The following is a 16,389-nucleotide window of genomic DNA, read 5'->3' on the forward strand; positions in this document are numbered from 1 at the left end:
GGACCGTACAAAGCATCCCAGTGTTTCCTGTTGTATTTGGGAGAGTACCCAGTAATTTGCCCTGAGTACAGTGTCCTGTGTTATATGGTCCCTGTGTCCCTCAGTAAACCTACCTTTTGCTTATCTTCACTTTGATCCTGTCCTCTGCCATACTTGCCTTTATTCTGTTCCTTGAATGCTTCCAGTTCATTCCCATCCCAGGGCCTTATGTGGTAATTCTATTTGTAATATTTTCCTACCAATGCCTCTGAAATCTAATGACATCTTCTCAATCATCACTTCATTTACATGTTACTTCCTAAAAGAGACTTTCCCAAACCACCCAGTTTATGCAAGGCCCACAGTCAAATACCATTATATTCCTGTCTGAGATTCATTGTAGCATCTCATATCTCCATGACTTATTTCCTTCGACATATTATAAAAATTCCAGCCCTGATATCAACACATGATACACTAGCAAATGCTGAATAAATATATGTATAAAGAATAAAAGAGTTAATGGCAGTGTAGGTGGCAAAAGTGTTACATAAAGATCCCCTGAGTTGCTGAAAAGATGCAGAGACTGACAAAAGTATGTGAGAAATACACCTGCTACACCAAATATGATTCTGATTTAAGGGCTAAATTTATGTCACTCAGTATTTTTCCCAAAGCAAAAGTTACTATTGTAATTTCTAAATAGTAGGCTATTCCTAAGTCTCATAAGGACAAACAGTGAGGAATAACTTTCACCATTTCCTTGGGTGTAAAATGTAAAACATGTAAGTCTTACTGTGTTCAGTGTGTTTCTGTGTTTATAATTTTCATCCCTCATTCTTTAAGACTACCGGAAGCATTTTTTCTGAGTACCTGAGCTTTCTCAAATCCTTGTGGGTTTCCCAAGTTCATTGTGGATGCATTTCCAAATCTCAACCCAGACTTTTTAAAAGGTCACATTAGAAAAATAGACAGCAATAAATAAGTATGGTTTCCAACTTGAATTTGCCTCCTCCACATAATCCTGATTTTTATTTACACAAAAGCCTCTAAGGCTGCAGGGGAGAATAGCCACAGTGGCTGCCCCATAGCTTCCAAAGTGCAAGCGCATATGTGATAAGTACTGGAAGAAGAGATGAGACCAGAAATAGCATGGGTTCCAGTGAGTGCACCTGCCTGCAAGGAGCATCATACACCCAGAGTTTCCCAGTTGACAGACATACCTCTGACACAGCCAGCTAAAAGCCTTGGGTAAGCGAAGTCAGCATCACCTCTGAGAAACCCAATCCCCAGATGCCCCATGCTTGAAGTGCACATTGCTCCTTCAGTCTTACATCCTTTGCCTCCCTCCTCCCCTCATTAGCTCACTGTATTGAACTAAATCTCTAGCAGATTGGATCACCCTGTGCTTACTTGGGAGCCTTTGGACACAGGACAAGGCTCTTTTCCTCATCTTCTAAACAACAACATTAGTTCTATCACCGGTGAATTTCTTTGAGCCATGAAGAAGGCTGACTCAGGTGAGGGAAGGGGCTATCTCCATCCAACCCAGGAAAAAGTGTTGTCTCCTCTCTAACAGCAGAGATTAGGAATAGTGTGTTCAAAGTTAATTTTGCTTTAATAGGTATATTTACCATCTCTGCATACATGCAAAAACACATAATTCCACCATCCTAACAAACTATTATTTGTTTACATTTTAAGCATGTCTCCACATGTGTATACTTTATGTAGTTGGACTTATATTGATATGTAGAAATTCTTTTTTGACCTTTCTAACAAGATTATTGAAAGTATTCTCATCAACCTAGCTGCAAAAGCTTTGACTGACAATCTGTCCTGCCTGCAAGATGTGCTGGGGTAATGTGGCACGGAACTTGTGGGAGTGGCCAACCAATTGGGGCCCACTTCACTAGAAGGAGCCCATGCTTGGCACTGCCTTGATAGCCAGGAACAAGAGCAATGCCTAACCCAACTGTCATCAGAAGGGCATCATCCTTCAAGGGAAGCAGATGCAGAGACCCACCGCCAAACACAGGGCAGAACAAGGGGAGCCCTGCAGAGGTGGGGAGGAAGGATTGTAGGAGCCAGAGGGGTCAAGGACATCATGATAACGTACCTCACAGAATCAACAGTGCAGGCCTCATAGGGGCTGACAGAAGCTGAAGCAACAATCAAGGAGCCTGTATGGGTCTGAGCTAGGTCCCCCCTTCTCTCTCTCAAAAATATATAATTATTTTGTAGCTTGATGATTTTGTGGGAGTAGTGGGAGAAGGGCATGTCTCTGACTCTTTTGCTGTGCTTAGGACCCTTTTCCTCCTACTAGGCTGCCTTGGCCAACCTTGATATGAGGGTTTGTGCCTAATCTTATTGTAACTTGTTAAGCTGTGTTTGGTGGATAGCCCTGGGTTCTTGGTTCTTGTTCTCTCTCTCTCTTTCTTCTCTCTCTCTCTCTCTCTCTCTCTCTCTCTCTCTCTCTCTCTCTCTCTGGAAAATGGAGAGGAGTGGATCTGGGGAATGGGGGAAGTTGGGGAGAGATTGGGAGGAGTAAAGGGAGGGAAAACTGTGGTTAGGGCACAATGTATGAGAGAAACTAATAAAAGGAGAAAAAGAAAGTATTCTACTGTGCAATCAGGTGCTCATGATTTACGCATCTTACATTGCAACAAAATCTTGTGCCGGGTTCCTGTATGACAGATTTTATGAAGAAAATCTTGCTGTATTGTCCAGGATACTGTAAAACTACTGGGCTCTATGGCATTTTTGGAGCCCACTACCTATGGTGGGACACCTCACACAGCATTGGGGCAGGGGGAGGGGCTTGGACCTGACTCTACTGAATGTACCAGGCTCTGCTGACTCCCCATGGGAAGCCTTACCTTCTTGTAGGAGGGCATGGTGGGGGGAAGGCTGGAGAGGGGTAGGAGGAGGGGAGAGTGGGATATGTGATTGGTATGTAAAATGAATTAAAAAATTCTTAATTGAAAAAATACCTCTGGGCTCTAGTAATCTTGCCTCAGTTTGCCTAGATGCTGGGACTACAGGTGCATGCCAACACTCCAGTTCTGCTAGAATAATTTAGATACTACCTCCACTAGTGAGTGATATTTAAGTTTCTTTCAATATTAAAATTAATATCTGAAATGGACATTTCTGTATTAAGATTCTCTGTCCCTATTCTGGTTTCTATATTTAAGGTAACTATACAAAAATAGGATTCTATGCCGCATATTTTTATAATTCTTGGAATTCTTTAACTAATTTATTATTCAAAGACCATAATTAATTCTTTTTCCAGTCACATATGAGGATATCACCTCAATTTCACCAGCAAAGTATATCTATCTCCTCTGCAACAGGAAGATAAAAAAGATGCTTTTTTCCTCCTGTATTCATGTTCATGTCTGTGATTATTGGTGAGAGCATCCTAACATGTTAGGGAATGGTCATGTGTGTCCTTTTCTATGCTCTTATACAGTCTTTCCAGTGAGTTTTCCGTCTTAGGAAGGCCTTTTCAATATAAACTTGGGCAGGTGTAGGTGCATGTGAGGAAATACAGAGGATATAAATTAGTTTTGGATTGTGGGCAAAGCAAAATATCAAAACAGATCACAAAAGGAACAGGAGCTTCCACAACCACATGTAAGGAAGGACCTTTCTTTGTGAGTGCTGGCTCAGGTGTAGATTAATAGTTCTTAGATGGAATTTATCCCAGTTGGTTTATAAAGCAAGCAGCAGTAAATTCCATTTCTTCTTTCCTCATGACTCATGCAACAATTCAATCTATACTTATTTTCCAGGACATAAAAATAAGTTAGTCTTTCTACATATGTTGAATGAGTTCTTAATAAACACTATCTTACAACCTCAATGCTAATTCTTGCAGTCAACTGGATTTTAGTGTGAGAGAGAAAAGTAATACCTTTCATGGCCCATTGTTAGGTTCAGGGCTGAGATCTTTATTACCAGAGAGATTAGCCAAAGACTGGCCGGTAGATTCCTTTCCTGTAAACTCTGGGTGACATGGGAGCCTTCAGAAAGGAGAGATTAAGGATATGGCGCCATAGTGCTGTTTTGTGGATAGTGGATAGTTAGAGAACAAAGGGTATAATCTGTCTGTTGGTGATGTAGCTTGTCAACCTATTTGCTTGGATGTCCTTGACTTTCCATTTAGACACCAGATCAGATACCATCACTCAAGGATTTCTAGCAAAGAAGAGAAGGGCAATCAGAGAGGCCCTCCAAGATTCTGTGGCTAGTTTCAAGAGAGAGCAAGTGGGAGAAACAGAGACTCCCACTCATGGCCAATGTGTCATTTGAGGGTAGCATGTTCTGAACTCCATCAATAGTACACCAAGAACTCTAATTTACATTTGAAGAATGTCACACTAGCAGGTAAATATTTGATTAACATTTTCTCTTCAGAAGTAGCTAAACTGCAAAATTGGTTTTTATTTGTTTTCTTGTTTTTTAAAGTTTTCTGTTAGCTGCTATTATCCCTTTAGTATTTTCCGGTAAAGGGTATGCTATGGAAACACCAGGTGACACATTAGTCATCTGGGTGCCTCACCTATATCACAGCAAAAATCTGGACAGAGGGGACTGTCCACTATTTGTAGTGGATGATTGGGCATGATACCAAACTCAGTAACTGCCAGTAAACAACACTTACTTTAGAATAACAGAAGGCCAGGTGTGGTGGTCATGCCATCAATCCCCATAATCAGGCAGTAGAGACTGATAGAGCTCTGTGAGTTCAAAGCCAGCAGATTCCAGGACAACTGGGGCTGCATATGGAGAGTCTGCTAAAGAAAGAAAGAAAGAAAGAAAGAAAGAAAGAAAGAAAGAAAAGAAAGAAAGAGAGAAGAGAGAGAGAGAGAGAGAGAGAGAGAGAGAGGGAGGGAGGGAGGGAGGGAGGGAGGGAGGGAGGGAGGGAGAGAGAGAGAGAGAGAAGAGAGAGAGAGAGAGAGAAAGGAAAGGAAGGAAGGAAGGAAGAAAGAAAGAAAGAAAGAAAGAAAGAAAGAAAGAAAGAAAGAAAGAAAGAAAGAAAGAAAGAAAGGAGGAAGGAGAGAGAGAGAAAGAGAAAAAAGAATAGTAGAGACATGAAGCTTGCACAACATCCATGAAAATGAATTTCAGTCCAAGAGTTTGCCAGAAAGAAGATGGCTAAATAGTTGCAGGGCCACCAAAGATGAATTGTGGGGAAAAACTTAACATCCCTGTTAATTCACTGCTTTTCTCTCCCCCAGTAAGTTACCAGTTCCACAGGCAATGCTGCTGATGCAGGATTTTGGATTTTAAAGACAATGCATTGGACTATGGCATTATTCAAATTTCTTCAAAGAGAAATTTACCATCCTTGTAAAAATTATTGAATATTTGTCATAAAATTTTGAGTGAAAATATTGTGTAGAGTTTTACTGAAGAACAGATTCCTTCCCTTTTTGCATGAAAATATCTATACCATATGGTTTATTTGTTTCGTACTGTTAGAGAAGAAACCCAGAACTCCAGCAGGTCAGGCAGGTACTCTAGCACTAAGGTGCATTTTCAGCTCTAGGATACTGTCATAGAAGTTGCCTTAAGAAAGAATCACCCACTTAGAAGATGTACTGAAATCCTCAACATGAGGCATCCTATAGAATTAATGTTACATAATATATGCATATCTCCTTCCTCTCTGTCTTTCCTTCTCTCTGTCTCTCTCTGTGTCTGGCTCTCTCTCTGCCAGAAAATGTCATGGGGTTGTTATTCATCATTAAAAGTAAGCTCTGCTACAGACAATTTAGTTTATGGGCCACAGCAAATACATAGTTACAGACAATTTATTTAATGCATCCAGGAAGTTCTGGAATCTAACTGCAGCTTGTACTTGTAGTAAGAGGAGCTGAGGGCAGTAGAGGAGAACTTAGCAGGCTTTATCCAGAGATGGGAGAACTTGTGAATCATGTTCCCTTTGCTTTTGATCACGTCCTGTTCTGGAAAGCTCTCTGAATGCATAAACAAGGGCAGGAACAGACAATCCTGGTATCACTCAGTATTCTTTCTCTGTCAGAGAAAATCATGTATACTTTAAGAGAAGCAGAGAGTAGATTCTGGATGCTCAACATGTGGAACAAAAATCCAACCCCAAAGTGAAAAAAAGGAAATGGGTGAAAAGTCTCTCAGCTGAAGCCAAGGTTTTAAAAGAGGAATAACCCAACTCTGGCGAGAAGAAAGCCCGCCTCACTATGGCGGACATGTCTGAGACACAGACTGCGTTATCAGGCTCCCGGCACATGCTGGCCATTAAACAGTGATGGCTCTCTACCTGGGCAAGACTGCTCCTACAGTAGATAAAACCCAGTCCAGCAGGAAGGTAAAGGTGATAAGAGGCAGGGACAGGCATTTCCCTGTTGGAGAAATCATTGGCTGGTCCACTTCGGATATCTTCAGGGGAAGGCTCATTTGCCAGCAATCTTCTCCTAATGACCAATTATGTTTGTGTTCCTTTCTATTGTTTTATTTCCAAAAATCTTCCTGTTGGCTGTAGTGCTGTTTCTATTGCTTTTGTTCTCAGAGAAATCCGTTTTGTGTAAAGAGGATAAAGAAGTCAACTAATTAGTTTTCTAAAGTGATAATTGCAGACGCTGTTCCTGTTGACTTAGAGTCTGTGTATAATGATCAGTGCCCTTCCATCCGGGGTGTCTCAATGCACTGCAATGTAAACATAAATTCCATCTGTAGTTGAGCATTTCCTGCACAGATCCTGTAGAATTAACAAATCTACGAATATATTACAGACTGACTGATCCTTTCTTCTCTTGATACGATGTCAGAAGACTGTAAGTTATATAAACAACTGACTCCTCTTCTCAAACAAAGCCAAAAGGCTAAAACTTCCCCAGGAGAAACTCTTAATATCTTTGACCTGCATTGACGATAGTTTTCAGCATTCCAGATGTACTTAATAAGTAGAGAATATCAGAGAGTCAAAAATCCTCATCCTTCTAATTATCTTTTAATTAACTTTCCGTGTCCTTTAAATGAGGATTCCAGTTTTTATAATCATACAGAGTTCATGACTCCTGAAAGTCCTTGGTGCCATGGAGCTAGAATCTCACATAATAATTGGCTACTTAAAATACAGTAGTGTGGTAGACAAGCTATAAGCTGATGAGTCTGATTTAGCATGGTCTTTGAAAGGTTTTTGTTCTGCTGCCCTGGACTGAGATCCTTTAGGGAAGAGTCATTTAGAGTTTCACCAAACCAAGTGATAAACGCTGGAATTCATTAATCAAATGGTACATATTTTACTGAAACAGAGGAAGTGTAAAGTTGGATTTATGTCAGAAGCATAACTGTCTCCAGTCTACATCAACTCTTTTCTAAGGTAGTCTGAGAAAGGGTGATGAATTTTTTTTATTTAAGGAGATGGAAATATTAAATATCTTAACTTGATAATTGCATACTAAATACACGGATCAAATCATCATACCCCACAAATACATACAATTAAATAATAATTAATTTTTAAGAGTAAAGGAAAAACAACACAGTGATAAATGAGTCAAAATTATTTTATGGAAAAATCTAAATTCTTTAATGGAAAAAATTCTCCACTTGTTTGAAATACAGCAATTCTCTCTTATTTTATTAAGAAATTTTTTATTCCTTTTACATACCAACCACAAATCCCCCTCTCATCCCTCATCCTGCTCCTTCCAAGCCTTCCCCCCTAGCCTACTCCCATCTCCTCTTCTGAAAAGGTAAGGCCTCCCATGCATAGTCAGCAAAGCCTGGTACATTCAGTTGAGGCAGGGCCAAACTCCTCTCCCTACATAAGGGCTATACAAGGTGTTCCACCACAGGTAATGGGCTCCAAAAAGCTACCTCATGCACCAGGGATAGATCCTATTCCCACTGCCAGGGGACCCTTAAACAGACAAGGTACACAACTGTCTCACTTATGCAGAGGGCCTATTCCAGTCCCATGGAGGATCCACAGGTGTTGGGCTAAATTTTATGAGTTCCCACTAGTTTGGTTCGGTTGTATCTTAACTTTCTCCATCATGATCTTGATGCCATTACTCATAGAATCCCTTTTCCCTTTCTTCGACTGGACTTCTGGAGCTTGGCCTGGTGCTCGGCTATGGATCTCTGCATCTGTTTCCATCAGTTACTGAATGAAGGCTCTATGATGACAGTTAGGGTATTCACCAATCTGATTACCAGGGTTCTTAATGGAGGGGGTCCTAAAGTTCTTTGCAGAGTGTCACTTACCTAATATCAGCATTATTGTCCTTTAATGATCTGCTCTACCATAGTGAATTATTTTTCAACTTCTTAGCAAATGCAATTTACAGTGCACCTCCAATTAGCTGTAACACAGAAAGAAACAGACAAAAAAAGAAAAAGAAAAAGACAAGACATTTCCAAACTCCATCAGGAAATCCTGCTCATTCTATGTCTTACTGAGTACAGAAGGTTAGAGCTACCGGTTATGGTGACAACCATATCATCTACTCTAATGTGAAAACTAAACTGGAAACCGATTAATTGCTCAGAATTTCAAATAATGTCTCCTTTATTTTCATTTAAATAAATCCAATAATATTGGTGATCTTAAAACCTGTTATTTAAAACTTTAAATAAAACATTAACTACAAATCAACAATATTTTATTTATTTTAATATTTCATTTGACAGTATTACCACTATAGATTGATTTTTATAGATTTATCTTGGAGTTTGTCTCAATTAGCCTAGTTTGCTGAGACTGGCCTACACTCATAAATATATTTGTTCTGAATGAAGCTTAGCTGTGCTGTTTACTGTTTCCAGTAAATCGCACTGCAATGAAATACTGGGAGATATTTTCACACTTTATACATCTAACTGATGAGATTTCAACCAGCAACCTAGAGATAATATTTCACAATGTAATATTTCACACCAGTATCAATAGAGGATCTTCTTTGTATTAGTCTCAATTTTTGTTCACTCAATTCAATAATGTGTGTGTGCAGTACACTTTCTGTGGTCCTTAGGTTACTGTAAAGGCTCAATGAAGGTGAATGGTGTAGTGTCCATTGGTATTGATTGCCTGTCAGGACTTACTCAAAGCTCAAATTCAATGTAAGGTGGTGGGATTCAGAACTCTGAAAAGTAGATATTGCTTTCCTGTTTGGTCAGCCCATTCTATACTAAGTAAATAACCTAAAAACCTGGTAAGTAGCCCCTATATCTCCAAGACAATATAATGCCTGTGGAATCAGAAACCTATCTATTGTTAGATTTTACTGTTATTAACTATCTGATTACTTCTTCAGAGAGATTTGAATTAATAGTCCTCTGTAATAGTACTTTTTTGAGTCTGGACACTTTACACTCAATTTGAAAACCTCAGGGAATATTTTTAATATGCAAGCTATGTTTTTATTAATACTTAGCACATTAGAAAATAAATCTGAGAGAGTTAATACCATTAGTTTTAAATAATTTTAAGAATCAATTAACTGATTTATTTTGAAATAAATAGCATCTCTTTAAAGGAAAAGTAACTTACTTCATTGTCCAATACAAAGTAGTGGGAAGATAACTCATATTTTTGCAAATATCTTCACTAGATAGAAAATAACTGGACTCTCATATATGCTTTCGAAGTCAATTGTGATCTAGTTTGGTTGAAGTACAAAGAGAAATGCAAACTTTGTGTAGATATATAGCCGGAGAAGTTAGGACACCATGGATTCCTAAATGGTGTCAGAGACCTACAGGGGTGCAGCACCACACTTTGGAAATCAGTGTTTCTTCAAAGACGAAGCTGCATTCCACACACTAATGTAGTTGGGAGAGTTCTTCAATTCCGCCCAGACCCATGGTCCCACAGCTGCTTATAAAATATTCACTCAGAAGCTTATATTAATTATAACTAATCAGCCATTAGCTCAGGCTTATTACTGACTAGCTCTAACCCTTAAATTAACCCATAATTCTTATCTATGTTTAGCCACATGGCTTGGTACCTTTTCTCATTTCTGCCTTGTCATCTTGCTTCCTCTGTGTCTGGCTGGAGACTCCCTGACTCCTCCTTTCCTCTTCCCAGAATTCTCCTTGTCTGCTCGCCCTGCCTATACTTCCTGCCTGGCTACTGGCCAATCAGTGTTTTATTCAGCCAGTGTACAAGAGCATTATCCCACAGCACACTTACTGAAGAACATGACAACTGTAGAGTTCCATTTTAATTATTCAGAAGTAACAATGAGAATCTTTTGGCCAGAAGAATGTAAAATCTACTCAGGGGAACACTAACTATTTTAGAATGATTTCTCTCGTTCAATGCCTGTTTGTCTAAGAAAAGGTATTTTGACCCATAACACTGTGGTATGGTATTATGTACTGCCCCTTAGACATTCTGGATTTCATGAAACACTGCATTATGTCCTATAGAAGTCTGGACACTTGGAGAATAACTGCCAATTATAGTCATTTGCAAGTTTATTCTTCTATCAGTTCCTAGGCTATGTAACAAGGCAGGTTGTTTATTCCTTCACTGGTTCACAGTTAACATAGCACATTGTCATTAGGCCCATTTTGTGGTTATCTTTTCTCCTTGACAATGATACAGTGATGTGTGTGTGTGTGTGTGTGTGTGTGTGTGTGTGTGTGTGTGTGTGTGTTGTGTGGTGTCTGTGTACATCTGTGTGTGTCTGTGTGTCTGTGTTTGGGTGTGCCCGCAAGCACACACATGGTGGTGGTGGAGGTGGTGGTATTTGGATGAATTCTGATTATATACTTCTGCAATTCTTTTTCTTCAAAGATAAATTTTCCCTTTTGACAGTTCATGAACTAGTAATTTTATACCAAATACACTCCATGTTATTTTCTCCATTATAGTGAGATATCTCCTCAGATTTTTAGCTCAGTCCTTTTAATTTCCAGACAGACAGAAGCAAAGAGGGAAAGAATGACTTTCTCAACACTATGCAAAAAAAAAAAAAAAATAGAAAAATTTGTAACCATCTCTTACGGACTTAACACCACTGTGGTTAAGACAGTATAATAAACTCCATCAATGGGTATTTAGGAAAATGTAGCTAAGGCACTCTTCAAAGTCACGACTTTTCCTACTAAGCATCATACTTTACCCAGGCAGATGGAGACCTTGCTGAAAAAAAACATGAATAAGTCCTGGATCTCATACCCAAGTCAAACCAAGATGCTGATAGGTTTTGTTCTTGCTCAAGGAGAACCAGTTCAGAGCAGTTCTGTCCAAATATGTCATTCCTGGTCCATAACTGAAAACATTAAATAGATAAAAACCTTACCCTGATATTGAAGATCAAATATGTATTTATAGATTTTAGTCCTGTAGGGCACCATAAAAATCAGCTGGATAATCTTCCATTGCCTTCTTTTCAGGAAGAAAGAAATGGGTTTCCATGGAGCTGTGGATGGTGTTCATCTCAGGTAATAACTTTTCAACCTTCCAGGCCAGCTTAGTCTGTCCTGCTTTCAAGTACTTAGACAATGCCAAGCATCTTGCCACAGTTATTTCTCAAATTTTTGCCTATCCTTTGTGCCCAAAGATGTTACATTATGGTTTAATATCACCACCTTTGCCTCCAACCTGGTCCTTTGCCTCTCTGAAGTAGCTTTGTCTTTGCCAAGAATCTACTCCTCTACTTCAATTCTGGATTGACTTCCACTGATCCCAGCTTGAGACGGCAATGACCATGATTTATCTGGAGTTAATAATAAACATGACTTAAAGATAACTTGAAAAACATGCCCTATCCCAATATACATCTTCTTTTTTCTCTTGGATGTACTATGAGACCACCTCACTCCAATTTGAGAATGTATCATGAAAGAACAGCTATGGCTAAATTTATATAGGGTGCTGGATTATATATATATATATATATATATATATATATATATATATATACACATATATATATATATGTCTTTTTCTAATTAACAATTGCAATACCTCCATAAGATATATATTATTATCAATGATTTATAGTTGACAGGACAAAAGCTCAAAGACTTCAGTAGCATGTCCAATTTAACACAAATAAGACACAGTAGAAGCAGTCTCATACTTCACTCTGTCTGAATCTGCTATACCCAGGGCACTCTATCTGGCAGAATGGAGTCTAGAAGAACTTTGGGCATCTTTAAGTTCATTGTAGCTTGTATGGAAGCAATGTTTGGCATTTTTTCCCTTAATGTCTTTTATTTAAGCACCTTTTCACTTCTAGGTTGTGTTCATTCATGCTTAGCCAAGGGTAGAGCAGATACAAGAACTTTATAGGCTGATTGATTGAGTGCAACCTCCAACCCTTTTGTCCCTGCCAGGTAACAGGAAATTAAATCACTGTGATTTGTTCCAGGCCAGAAGCTCATTGACTAGGACAAGGTCCCTTTACTTATTGTTTTTTTAGCTTAAAGATACCATTAACACGGCAATGCCCTATAGCCAGAACAAAGGAATGTTTTCAAGTGATGGATATAAGGTTTGTCCTTAAAGGGTGAGATATATGTGTATCCATCAGCTTTTGACTATACTTCTAGATTTCATTTTCTAGTTTGACTTAATCTTCAGTGTTTTCTAATTTCACATCTCTAATACCTCGGGAACTGATACTGAGATGAATACTTCAGTGGCCAGTCAGCTGGTTAATAACATAGGATAATCACTTCTTGTCAAGGTCTTCAGTTAAATAGTATTGTTTGTCTTACTAGGTAGTGGGGCATAATTACAGGAATTAGAAAGAAAATAGATCTTAGAGTGGAGCATATTTTCAACCTATCATACCCTCTGCTCACCACTGTTTTGTGTCGAACTATGCAGAAAACTCATTCACCCCCATTCTGGCATCTCCTGAATCTCAACCTGCTTCAACATTGATTCAAAGCCCATCTAGGTCTCACCTGGTCCCATCTGTCATTGTCTCCATCCTGAGGCAAGATTCCTCTCTTGTCACTTTTCAAGACATAGAGTCCTTTTCTAGGTATCTCTAGATATTTCTGCACCTTCAGGGAAATCAGAGAGCCTCAAAAGCCTGACTGGCTTTAAAATTTTTTTACTTAGGTTCAGGGTTTTTTTTTTATTAATTTTACTACAAACTAATGAAAAATTAAGCAAACTAATGAAAGTTAAGCATCTCTAGAGAGTCAGCCTGAAAGGTTCAGTATGTTGGTGGTCAGAAGGGAAGTCATTCACAGCCTGACTCAGGCATACTAGCCTCTAGCTTTGACAATTCGATATACACCATTCCTGAAGAATTTCCAAATTCTTGGGCCTTTATTACATTTTTTTTTGACTAGTGAGAGACAAACTATTCTTGATACTCTCGTTTTTTTCTGGTTCAAAGTTGCCTCAAAGAATATTTTAAAACAATTACATTGAGCAACAAAATGACAGCATGAATGTATAATCTTAAATGAAAAGTCAATATATCGTTGTGACATTTCAAACAACTAGGGGACAAAGAAATAAGCATAAACCTTTTTTCTATACACAACTACATTTTCTCACTCGGGTAAAATCTTATGTCCCAAATAATTCATCTGCTTAGTGGCTGATGAGTCGTTTAGTGTTTGATCGGATGATGGTTCCTTATTCCAGGGTCCCTAAAAAATTGGGGTCTAGCTAAATGGCCCAATGGGTAAAAGTGCTTGCTTCAAGTCTGGAAACTGGAGTTCGATTCATAGAATCCTTTTGGTAGAAGAAGGGAATTTACTTCTTCAGGTGGTTATACTCTGGCTTCCCCACACGTACCATGGCATACAGACACACAGACACACACACACACACACACACACACACACACAATTAATTAAGTATATTTTATTTAATTAGAACAAAACAAATCATTTGTATATTTGGCTTAAGAGAATACTGTACTTCCTTATGTATACCTCTTCTTTAATAATGCCATTTTAATGTCTGCACACTATTTTCTTGTGTATGCATCACTAATGCCTTTTCAGTTGCTGGTAAAATTCCATGACCAAGACAGCTTACTAAAGGTAGGATTTATTTGGGTTTATAATCCAGAGGGTTAAGAGTCCAATACCACCATGGCAAGTAAGTATGGCAGCGGGCAGATATGGTGACTGTAATAGCAAGCTGCATGCTCACACCTCAAATCCCAAGCAAAAAGCGTAGAAGGAACAGTGAATGGCACATGACTTTGAAACTTCAAGGCCTTCCCCAACTGACAAATTTCTCCAGCAAGGCCACACTTCCTAAGTCTCCCCAAACAGCCACCAACTGAGGACCAGATATTCAAATGCCAGAGCCTATGGGGAGGAGACTCTCATTCATACCACCACACTACCAAACATTGAAGTGATTTCTAGTTATTGTCTTACTGGAGTTTGCCATCTAAACAATTCTGTTGAAATAGAGTCCGATATTTTAACATTTGTTCTATACAGTCTCTTCATGGTCCTTAAAACATTATCTTGTGTGTAGTATCTCAACCCAACACCAAGAGGTCAGCTCAGAAATTGTACACATACAAGAAATACTATACATACAGAACAGGTTTTATTTTTACATATTTAGTAATATACATATTACATATATAAACAATAAAAAGAGGACATGAACTTGAGAAAGATCAAGAAAGCTACATGAGAGGGGCAGGAGGGAGCAAAGGGGAAAATTAAGGAATTATGTCAAAAATAAAAATAATATTATAAAAACATTTTTTGAATTAATAGGTAAACATCAATGGCATTTTTAAATTCCTGGTTTATGATTTGCTGCCTTCTTGGCACTCATTATAAGTTTTACATTCACAGGCATTGGCTGAGCAGCTCATCAATTCATTATCAGTCATGAGTGCTTTATTTATGTAGCTGATTATTGGATGCATTTCAGTGTGCCAGAATGACCTAAGGAGGAATATTCTACTCAACTGTTTGTGGGGCAAGAGAAATTAGGAAGAAAGCCCCAACCATGAGAGAGGATGAAAACCTGTCCATGCTAAGGGGCATTTGCACATCATGAGAGGACCAGCCTGTTGAATAGGCACTTGGGCCCAGGTTCTAGAAAGATTGATGGGGGCTGATGGAAGATAGGCATTGTCTGATTCTTTTCTTTTTAAATGTTTTTTTTTTTTTCATTTTACATACCAACCACAGTTACCATTCCCTCCCATCCTCCTGTTCTTCCCCACCTTCCCCCTCACCCCACACCCTATCCACTCCTTAGAGACAGTAAAACACCCCATAGTAAGTCAGCAAGATCTTGCACATCAAGTTGAAGCAATCCCAAGCCCCTTCCCACTGCATCAAGGCTGAGCAAGGTATCCCACTATAGGGAGTGGGATCCATAAAGCCAATTCATGCACCAGGGATTAAATCCAAGTCCCACTGCCAGGAGCACCCCAGACAGACTAAGCCACACAACTGTCACCCACATTCAGAGGGCCTGGTTCGGTGCCCTGCAGGTTCCCCAGCTGTCCATCCAGAGTCTGCAAGCTCCCACTAGCTCAGATTGGCTGTCTCTGTGGGTTTCCCCATCATGATCTTGATACCCCATGGTCATACAATCCCTCCTCCCTCTCTTTGACTGAACTCCAGGTGATTGGCCCTATGTCTAGCTGTGGATCTCTGCATCTTCTCCCATCTGTCACTGGATGAAGACTCTATGATGACAGTTGGGGTAGACACCAGTCTGATTGTAGGAGAAGGCCAGCTCAGGCACCCTCTCCACCATTGCTGGGAATTTAAGCTAGGGTCATCTTGTGGATTTCTGGGAGTTTCCCTAGCACCAGGTTTCTCCCTCACCCCATAATGACTCCTTCTATCAAGATATCTCTTTCATTGCTATCCCTCTCTGTCTCTCCCCTACTCGAACTTCCAGTTCTCTCATGTTCTCATCCTCCATCCCCTCCCCTCTCCACCACCCCCTCACAGTTTACCCAGGAGATCGTATCTATTTTCCCCTCCCAGGATGTTTCATACATGTCCCTCTTAGTATCCTCCTAGCTATCTAGCCTCTCTGGAGCAGTGAATTGTAGTCTGGTTATCCTTTTCTTTACATGTAATATCCACTTATGAGTGAGTACATGGCATGTTTGTCTTTCTGGGGCTGGGTTACCTCACTTAGGATGATTTTTTCTAATTCCATCCATTTGCCTGCAAATTTCATGATGTTATTTTTATTTATGGCTGAATAATACTCTATTGTATAAAGGTACCACATTTTCTTTATCCATTCTTTGAGGAAAATCTAGGTTGTTTCTAGGTTCTGGCTATTATAAATAATGTTGCTATGAATGTAGTTGAGAAAGTGTCCTTGTGGTATGATTGATCATCCTTTGGGTATATGCCCGAGAGTGGTATTGCTGATCTTGAGGTAAATTGATTCCCAACTTTCTAAGAAAAGAAACCACCATATTG

At 39.3% G+C, this 16,389-nt stretch overlaps 1 protein-coding gene across 4 annotated transcripts in view; it reads left to right on the forward strand.

Annotated features, from left to right (window-relative positions):
* B3galt1 (beta-1,3-galactosyltransferase 1) overlaps window positions 1-16,389 on the forward strand; it is a 577,829-nt gene that overhangs the window by 428,295 nt on the left and 133,145 nt on the right. For 3 of the 4 annotated variants that reach the window (XM_037204848.1, XM_037204847.1, XM_028882014.2), the window contains one exon: window positions 11,383-11,430. The exons of the other annotated variant lie outside the window; for it this stretch is intronic. The gene's annotated coding sequence lies outside the window, so the exon portion shown is untranslated. The remainder of the gene's footprint in view (window positions 1-11,382; window positions 11,431-16,389) is intronic. 4 annotated transcript variants of the gene reach the window in all.

The sequence above is a fragment of the Peromyscus leucopus genome, chromosome 4, assembly GCF_004664715.2.
Source record: "Peromyscus leucopus breed LL Stock chromosome 4, UCI_PerLeu_2.1, whole genome shotgun sequence".
Lineage (NCBI taxonomy): Eukaryota > Metazoa > Chordata > Mammalia > Rodentia > Cricetidae > Peromyscus > Peromyscus leucopus.